Below are 19,552 nucleotides of genomic sequence, written 5' to 3' on the forward strand. Positions count from 1 at the left end.
CCCTACTTACAGGAATAGATAGATCATCTAAGCAGAAAGTCAACAAGGAAACAATGGCTTTGAATGACACACTGACCTGGAAGGACTTAACAGATATATTCAGAATATTTCATCCTAAAGCAGCAGAATACACATTCTTTTCAGGTGCACATGGAACATTCTCTAGAATAGATCACATACTGGGTCACAAATCAGCCCTCAACAAATACAAAAAGATCAATATCATACCATGTATATTTTCAGATGATAATGGTATTAAACTTGAAATTAACCACAAGAAAAAATTTGGAAGGCTCTCAAACATTTGGAGGTTAAAAACAAGATTTTAAAGAATGAATGAGTTGGCCAAGAAATTAAGGAAGAAATTAAAAAATAATACATGGAAGCAAATTAAAATGAAAACAGGACACTCCAAGCCTTTTGGGATGCAGCAAAGGCAGTCTTAAGAGTAAAGTAAATGGCAATTTGAGCCTATCTCAAGAAGCAAGAAAGGTCCCAAATACACAGCCTAACCTTGCACTTCAAGGAGCTAGAAAAGGAACACAAATAAAGCCTAAAGTCATCAAAGGAAGGTAAATAATAATTATTGGAAAAGAAATAAATGATATAAAAACAATCAGCAACAATAATAAAAAGCCAGTAGAACTGATCAATGAAACCAGGAGCTGGTTCTTTCAAAGAATTAATAAATTTGATAACCCCCTAGCCAGGCTTATCAAAAAGAAAAGAGAAAGGACCCAAATAAATAATATCACAAATGAAAGAGAAGAGATCACAACCAATATCACAGAAATACAAACAATTATAAATGAATATCAGGAAAAATTATATCCCAATGAATTGGGTCATCTGGAAGAAATGGATAAATTCCTGAAAACATATGAACTACTGAAAGTGAAACAGAAGAAAGTAGAAAACTTGAACAGACCGATATCCAGCAAAGAAATTGAATCAATAATCAATAATCTCCCAACAAACAAAAGTCCAGGACCAGATGGCTTCCCAGGGGAATTCTACCAGACATTTAAAGAAGAGTTAATACCTATTCTTCTCAAACTGTTCTGAAAAATAGAAATGGAAATAAAATGCCCAATCTCCTTCTACAAGGCCAGAATTACTTCGATTCCAAAACCATACAAAGACCCCACTAAAAAAGAGAATTACAGGCCAATATCCCTGAACACAATGAGCATGGATTCAAAAATTCTCAAGAAATACTAACAAATGGAATCCAACAGTACATTAAAAGAATTATTCACCACGATCAAGTGGGATTTATTCCTGGGCTGTAGGGTCATTTCAATATTCACAAATCCATCAAAGTGATACACCACATTAATAAAGAAAGGATAAGAACCATATGATCTTCTAAATAGATGAAGAAAAAGCATTTGACAAGATAAAGCATTCATTCTTGATAAAAACTCTCAACAAAGTAGGGAAAGAAGAAACATGTCTAAACATCATACAGGCCATGTATGAAAGACCCGCAGCTAATATCATCCCCAATGGGGAAAAAATGACAGCTTTTGCTCTATGGTCAGGAACAAGAGAGGGATGTCCACCCTCACCATTGTTATTTAACATAGTAGTAGAAGTCTTAGCCTCAGCAGTCAGAGACAACAAAAAGAAATAATTGGCATCCAAATCGGTAAAGAAGTCAAACTGTCACTATTCTCAGATGATATTTCTACTCTATGTAGCAAATCTTAAAGACTCCACCAAAAAATTGCTAGAACTAATACATGAACTCATCAAAGTCACAGGGTATAAAATCAGTGTACACAAATTTGCATTTCTATACACCAATAATGAAGGAGAAAGAGAAATCAAGAAATTGATCCCATGTGTACTTGCAGCCAAAGCCATAAGATAACTAGGAATAACCCTAACCAAAATGGTAAAGGAAGATCTGTATTCTGAAAACTATAAGATACTTAGGAAAGAAATTGAAGATGACACAAAGAAATGGAACAACAGTCCATGCTCATGGATTAAAAAAATAATTGTTAAAATCTCTATATTACCCAAAGCAGTCTACACATTCATTTCAATCTCTATTAAAACGCCACCAGCATTTTTCACAGAGCTAGAACAAACAATCCTAAAATTTGTATGGAACTACAAAAAAATCCCAAATGGCCAAAGCAATCTTGAAAACCAAAAGCAATGCTGGAGGCATCACAATTTTGGACTTCAAGCTGTATTACAAAGCTGTAGTAATCAAGACATTATGGTACTGGCACAAATACAGACACAGAGATCAATGAGACAGAATAGAAAGCCATGAAATGGACCCACAATGATGTGGTCTACTAGTCTTTGACAAAGCAGGAAAGAATATCCAATGGAAAAAAGACAGTCTCTTCAACAAAAGGTGTTGGGAAAATTAAAAAGTAACATGCATAATAAAATCGGACCACTTTCCTACACCAGACACAAAAATAAATTTAAAATTGATAAAAGACCTAAACGTGAGTCAGGAAACCATCAAAATCCTAGAAAAATAAATAGGTAACACCTTTCTGATATCAGGTGTAGCAATTTCTTACTAGATTCATCTCTGAAGGAAAGGGAAACAAAACCAAAAATGAATACTTGGGATTTCATCAAGACAAAAAGCTTCTGTACAGTGAAGAAAACAATCAACAAAACAAAAAAGAAGTCTTTGGGATTGGAGATGATATTTGCAGGTGACATATCTGATAAAGGGTCGGTATCCAAAATCTATAAAGAACTAATCAAATTCAACATCCCCCCCCCCCAAAAAAAAATCCAAGTAATACAGTTAAGAATTGGGCAGACTGACGGTGGCTCAGTCTGTGGAGTGTCTTGACCTCAGCTCTGGTCATGATCTCATGGTTTGTGAGTTTGAGCCCTGTATCTGGCTCACTGCTGTTAGCACAGAGCCTGCTTCAGATTCTCTGCCCCCCTTTCTCTGCTCCTTCCTCACTCACATGCTCTCTCTCAAAAATAAAATAAACATTAAAAAAAATGGGCTGAAGACATGAGTAGGGTTTTTTTTTCCAAAGAAGACTTCCAGATGGGTAATAAACACATGAAAAGATGCTTAACATCCTTTATCATCAGAGAAATGCAAATCAAAACGACAATGATATACCTCCTCACATCTGTCATAATGGCTAAACTTAACGTAAGAAACAATAGATATTTTTGAAGATGAGGAGAAAGAAGAAGCCTCTTTCACTGTTGGTGAGAATGCAAACTGGTATAGCCACTCTGGAAAACAGTACGGAAGTTCCTCAAAAAGTTAAAATTAGAACTACCCAGAAATTGCACTATTAGGTATTTACCCAAAGGATACAAAACTACTGATTCGAAAGGATACGTGCACCCTGATGTATATAGCAACATTATCAACAATAGCCAAATTATGGAAAGAGCCCAAATGTCCATTGACTGATGAATGGATAAGGAAGAAAGTACATGTATATATACATATACACACAATGGAATATTGTTCAGCCATAAAAGAGAATGAAATCTTGCCATTTGCAACAACATGAATGGAGCTAGAGTGTATTATGTTAAGCAAAATAAGTCAGTCAGAGAAAAGACAATTACCATTGATTTCACGCATATGTGGAATTTAAGAAATAAAACAGATGAACATAGGGGAAGGGAATAAAAAGAGAGAGGGAAGTAAACTATAAGAGATGCTTAACTATAGAGAACAAACTGAGGGCTGTTGGAGCAGACAAAGATGGGGGGGTGGGCTAAACGGGTGATGGGTATTAAGGAAGGCACTTGGTGTTCCATGAGCATTGGTGTTACATGAAAGTGATAATTCACCAAATTCTACTTCTGATACCAATATTACACTATTTTTAACCAACTAGAATTTAAATAAAAATTTGAAAAAGAAGAAAAATGAAACCCCCCAAAAAAAGAAAAGAAGAAAGTACTTAATATCATTATCTATATCTCTAGCAAATTTTCAGTTTGAGAAAGAGAACTGTAATATTTATTTTATAATGTGAAAAATGGAATGTACTAAATTTTATATATCATGTAGAAACAAAATACTGCAGCTGGAGAAAATAGTATATGGATTATACTTGAGCAAGTCTTGGTGAAACTATAATAATCCCAATAGTTTGAAATAAGTCATGGTAATTTCCAGATAGAGAAAAATGCGTTTGGAGAAGGCATAGGGTTCTTATAAAGCAGTTTATTGGATGATTTGTCTTCTTTGCATTACGCTACGCAGAAAAGAACAGAATGATAAAATCAGAACATAAGAATTGACAGAAGTTGAGGTCAGCCTTCAATGCCTTACCTTAGTCCTGCTCTCATTTTGGGAGATAATCATGGTGAACTTAGCTTTAATGGTAGTAGCCAATGAGAAGACATGGGGTTGTGCATAATGAAGATTAGATATGGTGACACTTTAGGGAGTTGTTTCCATAGACTCAGATGATGAATAATGAAAAGTTGGTCTAGGTTAATAAGAAATACATGGAACACATTTGAATGAAAAATGTTTTGCCAGGAGTGCATATAAGAAGGAAGAGTTTTTTGAGAAAGCCTTTCATTTCGTTTAGAATTATGCCGACGTTTTTAAGAGAATTGTGTTCCCTTATCAGTGACATGTATGGAGGCTGACTTAGAAAGATTATGGAAAAACTTATGGAGGGATCAAAATAAATAATTATATATTTGAAAATTAAACCTTGAGATAAGGTTAAAGGAAATGATATTATGTTTTAATTTCTGATAGAGATGAAAAGCTATTTACCACACATTTTTGAGGACAAATAGTATTTCACTTTCATATAAAATAAATATTAATAGATCATGTGAATATAAAAAATGAGGATAATTTTTGACCAATCAGATGAGACCCACATTCACCCTGACTTTATTGATAAATTGAACATCTTGATTTTTTTTATTTATTTATTTTGCTTTTTTTAAATTTTTTTGTTTTATTTATTTGCTTACTTTGGAATTTTGAATGTTAAAGGGTATACATGCAAGATGTGCTTATAAGGAAAAAAAATGATAATAGTTTACTCTCATTAACATATATACTACCCTGAGAAGGATAATTAAAATTCTTACAGTCCAAAGAAATTTTGTACACCTTTAACATGTTAAAAGATTTATTTCTTGCTACATACCAAATAAACATAATTTCTTACACCCAAATATTTTCTTCAAAATTGTAATTTTGAATTTGATTTTCACTTAAGAAATAAACTAGCATATGGTAACAGCATACCAGCACAATAGTTTATTATTTCAGTCACCTTAAGAATAAGCCTTATTCTGATGGGGTTGATTTTAACCAGGAAGCACTCAGAAATCATACAAAGAGACTGGCTAAATTTACTAAGGCTAACAAGTTCTGACTTACCTGCCCCACTCAGGGGTGGCAATCTCTTTTAAAGGATGTAAACAAGGAATGCAAGAATTAATGTTTCGCTGATACATAGTTTTTATTCTAAGTATTACATTCTAAAACACAGTTTTTGTATGGGTTTCCGTAATGAAATTAGAAACAGTAATATTATTGGGGCTCCTGGGTGGCTCAGTTGGTTAAACATCAGATATGATTTCAACTTAGGTCATCATCTCACGGCGTCATGCGGGCACGGAACCTGCTTGAGATTCTCTCTCTGTCTCTGCCCCTCCTTTGATCACACTTTCTCTGTCTCTCTCTTTCTCTCAAAAAAAAAAAAAAGTAAATAAATAAAAAAAAACCCAACATTATTTCTTCATGCATAAATAAATAAATAATGAATAAGAAAGACATACAAGGAAATAACTCAGTACAGCCTAAATTGTAATTTATTTTTCCGATTAGCAGTTTAGATTTTTAAAAATTCTATTCCTTTAGTTCCGTTAAACACTGAAACCTGTCCACTGTTGGCTGAATAATAAAACTCACAGGCTGTGGAAATTGACTTTGCAAAAAAGAATGATTTATAGTCTCGACCTTTGATCTTTGCAAAATCTCAAAAGTTTGCCTTGTACTGAGATGCAAGGACGTTTTATTAGGAAATGAAAATAATCTCTTTCATTAAACAACAACAAACAAACGGGGAAGTGCAGCTAATTCAAACCTCCTTCAAATAAAGCCCTTAGGGTTTTAGGTGGATAAGAGGAAACCACACCTTCATTTGTTTCCTTCTCTTCAATAGAAATTGGTAAATGTTTCCACTGAGACAATAACGGCACAGCTAATAAGGAACCTGAAATGTGCGTAAGATCATCACTGAAGCGAATGGCATTCAGCTAACATAAACTGAGTAATTGTCTATGTACGTTTATAATCAAATTCACTCACTTTCTAGGTAGTTCAATTAAACTGTACCTCATTAATTCCTTCGAGAATAAAGAAAACCATCTTGCAAAATTTTAAATGAACTCAATCAAATCAGCTCAAAAAATACACTGAAATTGAACCATCTAAAGAATTGACCTTGGAAAGCCTCTGTGTGCCATCGTAATCTTTTTAAATTAAATTATCCCTTCTAATTATTTACTTGCTGTTTAATTCCCTTACATTTTCTTTCATTTCCAACCTTTAGCTCACCTTTGCCACAAAATTTTCTACAGGCAGGGGGAGGAAAAAAAAAAAAAGGATACTTTCATCATAATGATGTACTGTTGATTCTGTAGCTAAAGTCATTGTAATTCTGGAAGTTGTTCTAAGTTTCGAAGGATGTTTGCCAGAATTTTAGTCTGTGAGAGCTAAGTACTCTTGTTATACGGAGTGAGTAACACTGCCTGCATGGAAATAAGTTTACTCCCTTTACCTACCTAGAGCTAAAATCTGGAAGGAAAAGTAAACCTCCTTTCATGCATGCCAATAGTCACTGTTTGCATCCCTCAACTCCAGGGGTGGCTAGCATGGGGCATGCATACAATATAGGGTAAATACTTACTGAATGAATTGAATGAATAAATATACATGTACGAAATAATGAGAGTGATTTCCAGGAGCTACCCTCAAAAGGCAGGTTTATTACTTTTTGGTAATGCTATGACAATACAGGCAAAAGCAATCTCTCACCTCCATCCTTTCCTTTTTTAGATTTTTGCTAGAATAATATATAATATTTCTAGGGAGACAATGAGAGAGAGAGAGAGAGAGAGAGAGAACATCTGTACCTCCAAATTCACTTGCAACAGCTTTTAAGAAATTAATAATATTGTTTTGGAGCTGTTGTGCAACATAATTGTTAAGTTAACAAGGAAAATAATAAGTAAAAGTGACTCTAATACAGTTCAGATAAATGCACATTTTCTGACGGGGTTTGATATGCATGCTAATCTTTGTTATTTAAAACCAGAAATGGTGGGAGCTGCTCATAGGTGGCTGATACTGTCTTGTTTCATCAGAAATCGACTTTTTAAGAGCAAGTTTCCTCTTTCATTCTTTCAGCAACATGCCCCTTCTCATATATTCAGTTATGCTACATTGCTTGAGGCTGTGCTTCTATGAATCCTTAACATGTTTCTGCTGCCCTCTCTGCTTGTGATTACCCCCATTTCAGTCCACTTTACAGCAGCAGTTGGGTATCCCGCTGTCTTCTATTTTCTGCACATGTGCAGCTCAGTAGAGCTGTGCTATGATGAATATTGTTTCAATGTTGCCAGACCCGTGATATTAAAAGACTGTATTTCTGGTGGCTGTGTTTCTATCACTGCTGTTCAGTAGTGCTCAGAGGTAGGTTGATGAAACAAACTCTGAAGCCATATATCTTATGGACTTTAAGAAACTTCCAGAATGCTCAAACGCTGCTTAGGGTGCGGGGGCTGTTTTATCGCAGTCTTGCCTGAAGTTCAGACTTTCAGAATTATTCTGGAAGTCACTCCTAAGCTAATACCGAGCAGGACACCCCAGCTGTGACTAGTGTAAGTATATCCTTTGAGTTTCTGTGAATGCATTCTCCTTCGGTATTCACCGGGGATACCAAGAGGATAGAAACTATGGTTTATCCATCCAAATATGCCCTGTATATTGTCTGGCACAAAGGAAGAGCATATGAATACATTAATGGATTAAATAGGAGCTATATTATAACCTGAGAAATGGGATAAGACTTTTGTCAATTATAAAGTAATTCTGCTGTGGCTATTTCTACTACTTTCCTTCCTAGTCTCCACTGGAGCAACAGCTGCCATGCCTAAAAGATTTTATTTTCTCTAGTAAAGAAAGTACACAGGAGCACCTGGGTGCCTCAGGTGGTTAAGCGTCCAACTTCGGCTCAGGTCAGGATCTCACGGTCTGTGAGTTCGAGCCCTGCATCGGGCTCTGTGCTGACAACTCAGAGCCCGGAGCCTGCTTCAGATTCTGTGTCTCCCTCTCTCTGCTTCTCCCCTACTCTCTCTCTCTCTCTCTCTCTCTCTCTCTCTCTCAAAAATAAAGAAACATTAAAAAAATTAAAAAGAAAAAAAAAAAAAAAGAAAAGAAATACACCAGAGAACCAGAGCAAAAAAGTAGCCACTGGGTATCTTAATACATTTTGTAAAGTTCTAAAATCAGAGATAGATATCTAATAAGTCTGGTGATTTGATATTTTCAAAAAGTAAAATTTTTACACAAAAATTGAAACATTTGTTGTTGAATGCAAAGGTTAAGAACATGGTGGATTCTTTAGTGCAATTATGTTTTAATAAAACATAGTTTGCTGGGTCAGCAATAACACTACCAGGAATTTACCCAAGGGATATAGGAGTGCTGATGCACAGGGACATACGTACTCCAATGCTTCTGGCAGTGCTTTCAACAATAGCTGAATTAGGGAAAGAGCCTAAATGTCCATCAACTGATGAACGGATAAAGAAGACGCGGTTTATATATACAATGGCATTTCTATATACAAATGGCAATGAGAAAGAATGAAATCATGCCATTTGAAGCAACGTGGAAGGAACCTGAAGGTATTATGCTGAGTGAAATAAGTCAGTCAGAGAAGGACAGATATCACATGCTTTCACACATATGTGGATCTTGAGAAACTTAACAGAAGTTAAGGAAAGGGGGAAAAAGTAGTTACAAATAGAGAGGGAGGGAGGCAAACCACAAGAGACTCTTAAATACAGACAGCAAACTGATGGTGGATGGGTGGAGGGAAGTGGAAGAAAGGGGAAAATGGGTGATGGGCATTGAGGAGGGCACTTGTTGGGATGAGCATGTTTTTATATAAGAGCATGTTTTTCAACAAAAAGACATAATCTAGATAGATCCCTACATAGATCACGTAGAAGAAGAAAGAAGGAGGACCGCAGCATCATAGATAAAGGCTTCCCACCAGTGCATTTACAAAGAAGAGTGACAAGAGAAGAAAAATGCATTTGTTCAGGAAGTGTCTAGTATATCCCCTTTCCCTAACCTCTGATGACCCTGTAGGTACAATAGATTATTATAAAATGTCCCGAGTCTTTAAAAAAAATCAAGGGAAGCTAATAGTGGGCCAATGGAACTAGAGAGGCTTTATGTCTGATGATGAGGGAGAGTAACCTCAGTGATCTGGTAGTCTATAAAATAACTGGCTTGTAATCATAAAGACATGTCCATGTCATAAATGTGTGAGGGAGGGAAGGAGCCCACCTAAGCAGTGGGTGATAAATCCTGAGAACTTGAGAACAGATGCTTGTCTAAACCAAAGATTGATAAAGAAAGAAAATCTGAGTTACCCTCTTAGTTTTGCCTACATGATTCTTCTCATACTCCCCACCCTCATTTAGATTAGCCCACATCCCACTCCCATCTGTTTAGATCAAAACTAAGGAGTAATGAGAACAGATGAAAAAGGGGGAAACCGGACCTTACAGAGAATTTTGAATTGGATTGAAAAAAAAAATCAAGTTGAAAGTTAAGAATTAAATAATTAGAGTCAGAGAAATACATTTTTAGTTTCTATTCATGATTAGGTGGATTTCATAGTACAACAAAAATTTCCAATTGTAGTAGAGAATCAAAATTGATACAAAGTTATAACTTTCTTATCAGTACTTAGATAAATCTTGAATCCTTCTTCTAATCCTTTGTACTCCAGGATGAATTTCTTTATTACAGCCTTTCCTATCTTTCTTCCTGCTCTCACCATGCTCATGATTTTGTCTTTGTATAATAGAACTTTTCATTAGAGCAGTTTCACTACAGAAGTTAACTCCTCTTTCTTCCTTCTGACCACCAATAATTGAATTGAATCACATCTTATATTTTCACCATTTACTCTTAAAACATGACATTGATTTGGAGTAAAATATTAAAGGACTGAAGGATTCTTATAAGAAATATAATTTCAAGCTTTGGATAGGTTGCAAGAGTGCAATTGTGCAATTTTACCAATTATTAGCTCATTTCCTGTTATCTTTCTTTTTCCCTCTCAGTATATCATGTGTGTGCGTGTGTGTGTGATATGCATATTTTTTAATGTACAAGGGTAGATTTCAGACATAATTACCCTTTATCCTTTTAATGTTTTAATTTACATTTATTAAGAAGAATATTTTGTTAAATAACCTCAGTAAAATTAGTAAGTTCATGAAATTTCACAGTAATACAATATTTTGTTGTAACCCACAGTCCTACTCCAATTTATGTGCCAATAATGCCCTGTGTAGGACTGTTTTCCATACAGTATTCTTGCCAGGTCACGTGATGAGTAAGCTTGCACATATCTTGTACATCTCTTCAGCCTTCTTTAATCTGGGACATTTCTTCAGGTTTTCTTTGACTTTTATGACACTGAGATTTCTTGAAGAATGCAAGCCAGTTATTTTATACACTATCTCTCAGTTTGCATTTGTCTGATGTTTCCTCATGATTAGATTCAAGTTATGCATTTTTGGCAGGCACACTTCTTAAGTGATGCTATGTCCTTTTCAGGACATCACAACGGAGGCCTAGGAGTCTCCTTTGTAGTTTATTGTTAAAGTTAGTTTTGATCATGTGTTTAAAATGTCCATTTTACCTATTTCATGATTACTACTTTTCCTTTTGTAATTAATAACTAATTTGAGGAGAGGCCCTATGAGAAAATGTAAATATCCTGTTCCTTATCAAATGCTCTCCTCCTGATGATTCTTGCCAGAATCAATTCATACTATATTGATTGTAATGGTAATTTCTAACTATGTTCTTTCTTCTCGATACGTTAGTTGATACTATACTAAAGTGAAGCGATTTTCTTATCCATTAGTTATTTATTCTTTTACTCATTTATGTATTTATGCACACATTGATACATGGTAAGTATTTATTTTCAATACAGGCTCAAAGATCCTTACTTTATTCAATAGGACCATAAATACCTTTATATATCTTGACACTATATCCTACCAGTTGGGCTAGTTAGCACCCTGCCAAACTGGCTCGTCCAAGATTTTGAGAAGCCCCCATTATTATTTTTAAGCAATTCCTTGCCTTCTAGCCCAGCAACATGTTTTAGTTTCATTATCAAGCTTTAGTACCTAGAATCAGTTTTTTTCCAAGGGTGCAAGTTCCAAGGTTGCTCTTTTAGTGGTTAATGGTATTTAAAAACCATATGGGTTATAACTTGCTGCTTAATTAATTTCCTCAAAATTCAGTAGCTTAAAACAATCTTAAACATGTATTATCTCTTGCAGTTGCTGTGGATCATGGATTGAAGAGTACTAGGCTGGGTGTTTCTGCCTAAGACTTCTTGTAAGTTGTCTCAGTCAGTTCCCACTGGGCCTGCAGTGAACTGAAGATTTGACTCGGTTTGAAGCCGCCACATGGATCACTCATATGCCTGCCCTTAGGTATTGATTATTTGACAGAGACCCTAGAATGTCCTCCAATATGGGTATTACACCAAGATGGCTTCCATATTTGTATGATAATGTGATTGGCTTCCTCAAGAGTGCATGATGCAAGAAAAAATATATATATATACACACATATATATTTGTGTGTATGTATGTGTGTGTGTGTGTGTGTGTGTGTGTGTAACCTTTTATGGCCTAGCCTTAAGAAACACATACTATCATATCTGGTATTTCTTAGCCATTCAAGCCGTGATTTAGCATGAGAAGGAAATACATAGGGGTAAAGATACAAGGAGGTAAGGCTCATTGGGGTAAATCTTAGATGCTGATTAAAAGAGAAGTCAGACAAAATCATATTGCCCTGAAACAAAAATAAACACATAGACCAATGGAACAGGTTAGAGAGCCTAGAAATAAATCCACAGCGATATGGTCAATTAATCTACCACAAAGCAGGCAAGAATATGCAATGGGAAAAAAAGCAGTCTTTTTTTTTTTATTTTAATTTGAGAGAGAGTGAGCATGTGAGTCAGGGAGAGGGGCAGAGGGAGAGACAGAGACAAAAAGAGAGAGAATCTTAAGCAGTCTCCATGCTCAGTGTAGAGCCCAAAAAGGGGCTCAATTCCATGACCTTGGGATTATAACCTGAACTGAAATGAACAGCCAAATGTACAACCTAATGAGCCATGCAGGTGTCCCCAAAAGCCAGTCTTTTCAGCAAATTGTGTGGGGAAAACTGGACAGCTCCATGAAATAAAAATGAAATGGGACCACTTTCTTATACCATGCACAAACATAAACTCAAAATGTATGAAAGACTTAATGTGAGACTGAAGCCAAAAAAACCTCTGAAAGAAAACATAAGCAATAATCTTTTGAACATTGTCATTAGCAACATATATATGTGTATGTCTCTCAGGCAAGGGAAACAAAGCAAAAATAAATGATTGATACCGGACTAAAAGCTTTTGTGCAGCAAAGGAAATAACTGACAAAACAAAAAGGCAACTTAGTGAAGCGGGAGGAGATATTTGCCAATGATATATCCAGTTATAATCCAAAATTTATAAGAATTTATACAAACCAACTCCAAAATAAAAAAAATCTGATTAAAAATGTGCAGGGGACCTGAATATATATACTTTTCCATAAAAGACATACAGATGGCCAACACACACATTAAAAACATGCTTAATGTTGTTAATTATCAAGAAAATGTGAATAAAAACTGCAATGAGATATCACCTTACACCAGTCAGATTGGTGATTATCAAAAAGAAGACATAACAAGTGTTGGCAAGGATGTGGAAAAAAAGGGAATTCTCTTACTTTTAGTGGGAATGTAAATTGATGCAACCACTGTGCAAAACAGTATGGAGATTCCTTAAAAGGTTAAACATAGAAATACTATGTAATCTAGTAATTTCACTACAGGATACCTAGCCAAAGAAAATGAAAACACTAATTTGAAAGATATATGCACCCTTCTGCTCATTGCAATGTTATTTATAATAGTTAAATTATGGAAGCAACCCAAGTGTCCATCGATAGATGAATGGATAAAGAAGATGTGGTATAAATATAATATATCCATACACACACAATGGAATATTACTCAGCTATTAAAAAGAATGAAATCTTGCCATTTGTGACAACATGGATAAACCTAGAGGGTATTATGCAAAGTGAAATAAGTCATACAGAGAAAGACCAATGCTCTATGACTTGACTTATATGTGGAATCTACAAAACAAAACAGCATAACAAACAAACAAACAAACAACAACAACAACAACAAAAAAACAGACTCCTGAATAAAGAGAACAAACTGATGGTTTCCAGAGAGGAGGTGGATGGAAGGATGGGTCAAATAGATAAAGGGGGTTAAGAAGAGAAACTTTTAGTTTTAAAACAAATAAGTCATAAAGATGAAAGTTACATCATAGGGAATGTGGTTAATAATATTGTAATAACATGGTATGGTGACAGATGGTGACCTTTGTAAAAAGAAGTAGATATGTGTATATTTTCTTATTTCCACTTCTTTTTTTACCCCCCAAATTTATATATATATATATATATATATATACACACACACACACACACACACACACACACACACACATATATATACACATACATATATATATATATATATATATGTATGTATATATAATGTTTTATTTTACGGTTTGTTTTTTAACTTTCTAATATATCCTGGAATTAATACCATATCAGTGAATGCAGATTTTTCATTTTGCATAGCTCCATAATACTCTTTTCCTATACGGAAGGACTTTTTTATAGCCTTGTTAATCTCAGATTCAATCCTCTTTATTTGTTTCACCCATCCTTCCACCCACCTCCCCTCTGACAGCCACCAGTTTGTTCTCTTTAAGAGTCTGGTTTTTTTTGTTTGTTATTTTGTCTTAAGGCCTATCCAGAATTACCCAGAATTTTCCCACTAATTATTTTAACACTGTCTTTTTGTTTTTTGTTTTTTCCTTTTGTAGAGTCTAAGTTCATGAGAATCAAACATGAGTGTTCACTGATAATGTCCGTTGCAAATACTTCTATCATATAAAGATGTAGCTATATCTGCTAAACCTCAATTTCATGGCTTGTAAAATCCCCAGAATCCCACCTTGATTTCAGAAAATTCCTAAAACGTTCAGTTTTCCCCTAGGTTTCTTTGCCAAGCTCAACGGCAAACCGCTGCTGCTCTTCCCCCATCAAACGTCCCGTTCTCCACACATCAAGGGTTTTGTGTTGTTAGAATAGACTTTAGTAGATCATTCTGTGTTGTCCCATTATGTTTTTAATCTGTTTCTTCTTTCCCATGCTCTTTCCATTCTTTTTTCTTCTTTTTTATTTGTATGTATCTTAATGTTTATTTATTTTTGAGAGAGAGAGAGAGAGAGAGCATGAGCAGGGGAAGGACAGAGAGAGAGGAAGACACAGACTCTGAAGCAGGCTCCAGGCTCTGAGCTGTCAGCACAGAGCTCAATGTGGGGCTTGAACTCATGAACCATGAGATCATGACCTGAGCCGAAGTCAGACACTTCACCAACTGAACTTGCTTTAACACCCACGCACTGCAATCCCTGTTCTAAGAGGAATTTAGGTGATATCTGTCAATATGGTAAATTTCCTTATGTGCATTAGTGAAGATTATGTTCACCTGAAATAGACAATAACTGCAGGAGAACAGTCACTCATGGAAGATAGAACTTAACCTGTTTTGTAAATGGAATCTGAAAGTAGGTAGCCTATGGCTGCATAGTGTCTCCAACACTATCTCAGATTTATGCCTTCTCAAGGTCCACCATGGCTCCTACATGCCTTACCATCCATGTCCACCATCCAGGGAGCAGGAAGAAAGATGATATGAAAAGGAATGTGTCTTCCATTTAGGGCTTCTTCCTGCAATTCCCATAGAACATTTTTATGCCCAAAGTTAGTTATTTAGTCACAACTAGACTTTAATGGAAGTTGGGGACTGCATCTATATTCCCAGCAGCCATGTGCCCCAGGAAAAATTGGGAATTCTATTGCTAAAGAAGTAGTTGGAAATCTATCAGGAGAATACTAAATACGTCTGCTCCAGCAAATTGTTTTAATTGCCATTTCTAAGAGTAGGGTAGAAAAAAAGGCAACATACATTTTATGATAAAAGAGAAAATCTGCAATGGAGGAACAATTACATGAACACAAACAGGGAACCAAGAATAATAAAGAAACAAATAATCATAAAGAAACAAAGATACAGGATAGAAGAGATTCATTTCACAAGAACCTCCATCCTACTATTCAGCACAAGTAGACAAATGTAGAGATCAGTTTAGATTCAATCTGAGTATCTGAACATATTGCTTCTAACTTGAGACTTTAGTATGCTATTAACAACACTATCTTGTGTTTTCCTTTTTCTCATTCATTTGAGAAATATGTACTGAATTCTTTCTATGAATCAAATAATAATGCACCACATTGATAAAACAAAGAAGAATAAGAAAGATTTCTTTCCATGGAGCAGCTCTTGATTTAATGGAGAATTCAGATATACAAGCAAAAAAGTAGATTTGATTACAACAAAAAAAATTTCTTAGACACATCGTAAGATGTTATTTTTTTATATTAGAACAGAGATAATAAGAAATAGAACATCCAAATTATAAAATACATGGCAAGCCACTCTTCTTCGTCCATTGGGAATATATTGTTGGAAAAATTTGAGAAGTCTTACAAAATGAGAAGTGACTTAATTGCTTTATGCAGGCATCTTAGATTGTCAGTTTGAGTTATCTATGTGAACTAGAATTGAAGGGGTATAATAAAAGAGGTATGTCAATCAGATTAGAAAGAATCTGTTTCTTTTTTTAGATTAGAAAGAATCTTTACCATATTCTAAAAGGTAGATGAAGAAGCTTTGAATTCTAGTAGCGACTATAAAAATGAAAAGGAGAGGTACAGATTTAAGAAAAATTTAACAGATACATAGGTGGATCTAGAAAGTATAAGGCCAAGCAAAATAAGTCAGTCAGAGAAAGACAAATACCATATAATTTCACTCATATGTAGAATCGATCAAGCAAATGGAAAAAAAAAAATGACTGAATTGTAGAGAACGATCTGATGGTTATCAGAGTGGAGGTGGGCAGGGGGTGGGTTAAATAGGTGATTGGGACTAAGGAGTACACTTGTCATGATGAGCTCAGGGCAATGTATGGAATTGTTGAATCGCTATATTGTACACCTGGAACTGATATTACACTTTATGTTAACTACCTGGAATTTAAATAAAAACTTAAAAAAAGAAAATTTAGGAGATACAATGTGTAAGACTTCATAATGAATTAGATGTGGTGGATATGGGAGATGGTAAGACAAAGGGGCAATGCTAGGATAACTAGCTGTGTAATAACGCTAAGCATTGGTATGGAAATGATCAGAAATATTATATTTAACTGATAATATATACATTGTTTTAGAGCTTATTGACATTGAGTAATTGGTATCTGCATTCTGCTAAATATGTCCAGCACACATTTCTTTTATTATTTGAGAGGCTTAAGCACGATTATAGAGTAAATGAAATGAAGCATATTAGAAAGTCAAAGATAGAGGAGAATAATCTACTGATGGTGTAAGGTTTGGAGATGACAAAGAGAGATGGGGTCAAGAGTAGAAGTGAAGTGACTGTCTTTGAATGTCAGAAGAAGAGAAATCATTCTTTGAACCTGAGTGAAAATCCAAATCCCAGTTTTATCACTTGTAAAAATTCAGAGTATTGTCTTCTGGCCACTTTTGATAGATGAGAAATCTCAAAAGAAAATCTCAAAGTCATACTAATAATTGGCAAATACAGGAATCAAATTTGGTATGTCCAAATTTTCCCCATACTCTTTTCACTCCATGCTATCTATCTACAAAGACATGGCTTGGGATAAGCTTAATTTCTTCCCTTCCAGGATTTATGTTGAACTACTGTAATAGTTAAAATTATTTTTTCAACTATCCCCCACAGATTCATCATGCCACACACACAGAAAACATACAACATTGTGTCATCATTATATATAAAAATAATTTCATGTAACTACAAAGATAGGGTTACTTTTTTATTTATGCTCATATGACAGTATTTCTTAATTCCCCAAGGCAGGAGTTAACCACCTTAAAAGAAGTACGGGAACTGAGAGCTTTGGACACTGCAATGTTAAAAAAACAGAGAGATTAGTCCGAATCTGCAAGAAGATCGAGACCTAGAAACAATCAAGAGGTAGGAAGTAAAAGGAGGATGCTTCTTCTCAGGAAGCTAAGTGAAAAGGGTATGACAAAAGAGAGTAGAGATTATATGTATTAATTGTATTGCTATGTCAGATGAGATGAGTGCAGAGACTCACCATGATTTATCAAGGCTATGGTTGTTGTCAATCCTGACAAGGGCAGTGTGAGTGCTAGAGCCCAAACTGATTGGAATGAGTTTAAGGCCGCAGAGGAAATGGAGACCTTTAAGTACACTCCTTTTTTGGAGGATCGTTGCTGTAAATGAACGCATAAAAAATGTTGAGTGGTGGCTTGGAAGGAATATGAACTCAGTAGAGGGATTTGTTTATTACATTTTTAAAATGGGAAAATATCGATACAATTGTGTGCAGATATAAATGATCCAGGAGAGAAAGAGCAGGTACTGCTGGAGTAACGGGCTGGATTTAAGTGAGAGGGTATGAGATGGAAGGCAGAGGTGGATGGGCTGAGAGGGTATGAGATGGAAGGCAGAGGTGGATGGGCTGGTCTTACACAAACACAGAGAGTAAATACATATTAATAAGCTGAAGCATGGAAGAAATGGAAAAGGTGATGGTAGCCTGCTTTTGGATTTCATTTTTCGTATGATTGTTTCTATACTCTTAGTAAAGTAAGAAACAAGGTCACGTTCTCTAAGATTTTGAAGATTTCAATAGAAAGAAAAAGATATTTAATAACTGTCTAGAGGCATGGGTAACTGAATAGATAAGGGAAATATAGTATGGATGTTGGGCAGCATCATGGGCTCAACTGAAAAGAATCGTAGTGACTTAAAGGGAGAACAGTTAGCATGGTTACATATGCAGATACCAAGCCAGCAGATATTTAGCAAGGTTGGTTTTTATATTACACAAGTATCTGAGGAATGAAAGAGAAGCAAAATTATCAAAACTGTAAGATAAAGAGATGACTACTTTGCTGTAACAAGGCATTTAATTTGGATAAAAACTGAGGTGAGGAATAAAGTGGGTGAGAGGCCATGAAGAGGGAAAAATAGTTATTAAAATAGAATTCTCAGAGGGTGTCAAAAATTGTTGGTGTCTGCGTACTAGTTGGAGTTACCTGGATGACAGAAGTGAAGTCAAAGTTGGGTGGTTGACCTTGAGACTGTGGAAAGGCTTCAGGTATTAGTATATTGGTATAATGGTGTATTCTAGAATCTGGCTCAAGAAGTGAGAGATAGAGTAGAGGCAATACAAGTGGAGGAGAAGAAGCGAAGGGACTGAGACAGCAGGGTGCTGGAAGGATATCTGTGAGAATATTGACATTGTCAAGAACATGGCAAGAGTAAATTAGAATGGGTGACAGTGAAGCAGCTAAACTCTTCAAGGAATGATTGAGGGTGACCTTGAGGTTGGCAAATGACAAAAGCAAGAAGCTGTATATATGATATACTCTTGACCTTGATTTAGTCATGGCTGCTTTTGGGGAAGGGAGGAGCATAAGTGTCTGAAAGTAGGAATGAGGTGCAAGAAGGACACCTATTCTACGTCTAAGCTTAGTGCTCAGATAATCATGGGAAAAGAGACAGCCAGTGGACATTTGGGGGACCTCATAGGAGGCCACGTTCTGAGGGGGAGAGCCTTATTAGAGGAAGAAGTCAAAAGGGACTTTTAGGTAAATGATTGAAGATCAAAGGATTTGGCTGATAACTGTGTGTTCCAGAAGATAAAATGGAAAAGTTTTAGGAGTTATTCAGGTGTAAATCACACCTGCCTAAGGGATTCAATCTAGGTATTAGAGAATAACCTATCCATCCCAGGCTTCTCCTGGTGACTAATTTGACCTGGAATAATGACATCATGAAGTCAGCCTTGATGGAGTCTAGGCAGTGAGTGATGAGGAACCTAGGAGTGCTGGTGTAGGGGCAGGAGGGATCCCCTCCTGGCGAAGGGAGAAGGTGGCTGGGACAGCACACAGCACTCTTCTCAACCACAGACTGGGATGGTGTTGAATTTGAATTTGAGTT

This window comes from Acinonyx jubatus, chromosome B1 (genome assembly GCF_027475565.1).
Source record: "Acinonyx jubatus isolate Ajub_Pintada_27869175 chromosome B1, VMU_Ajub_asm_v1.0, whole genome shotgun sequence".
Taxonomy (NCBI): Eukaryota; Metazoa; Chordata; class Mammalia; order Carnivora; family Felidae; genus Acinonyx; species Acinonyx jubatus.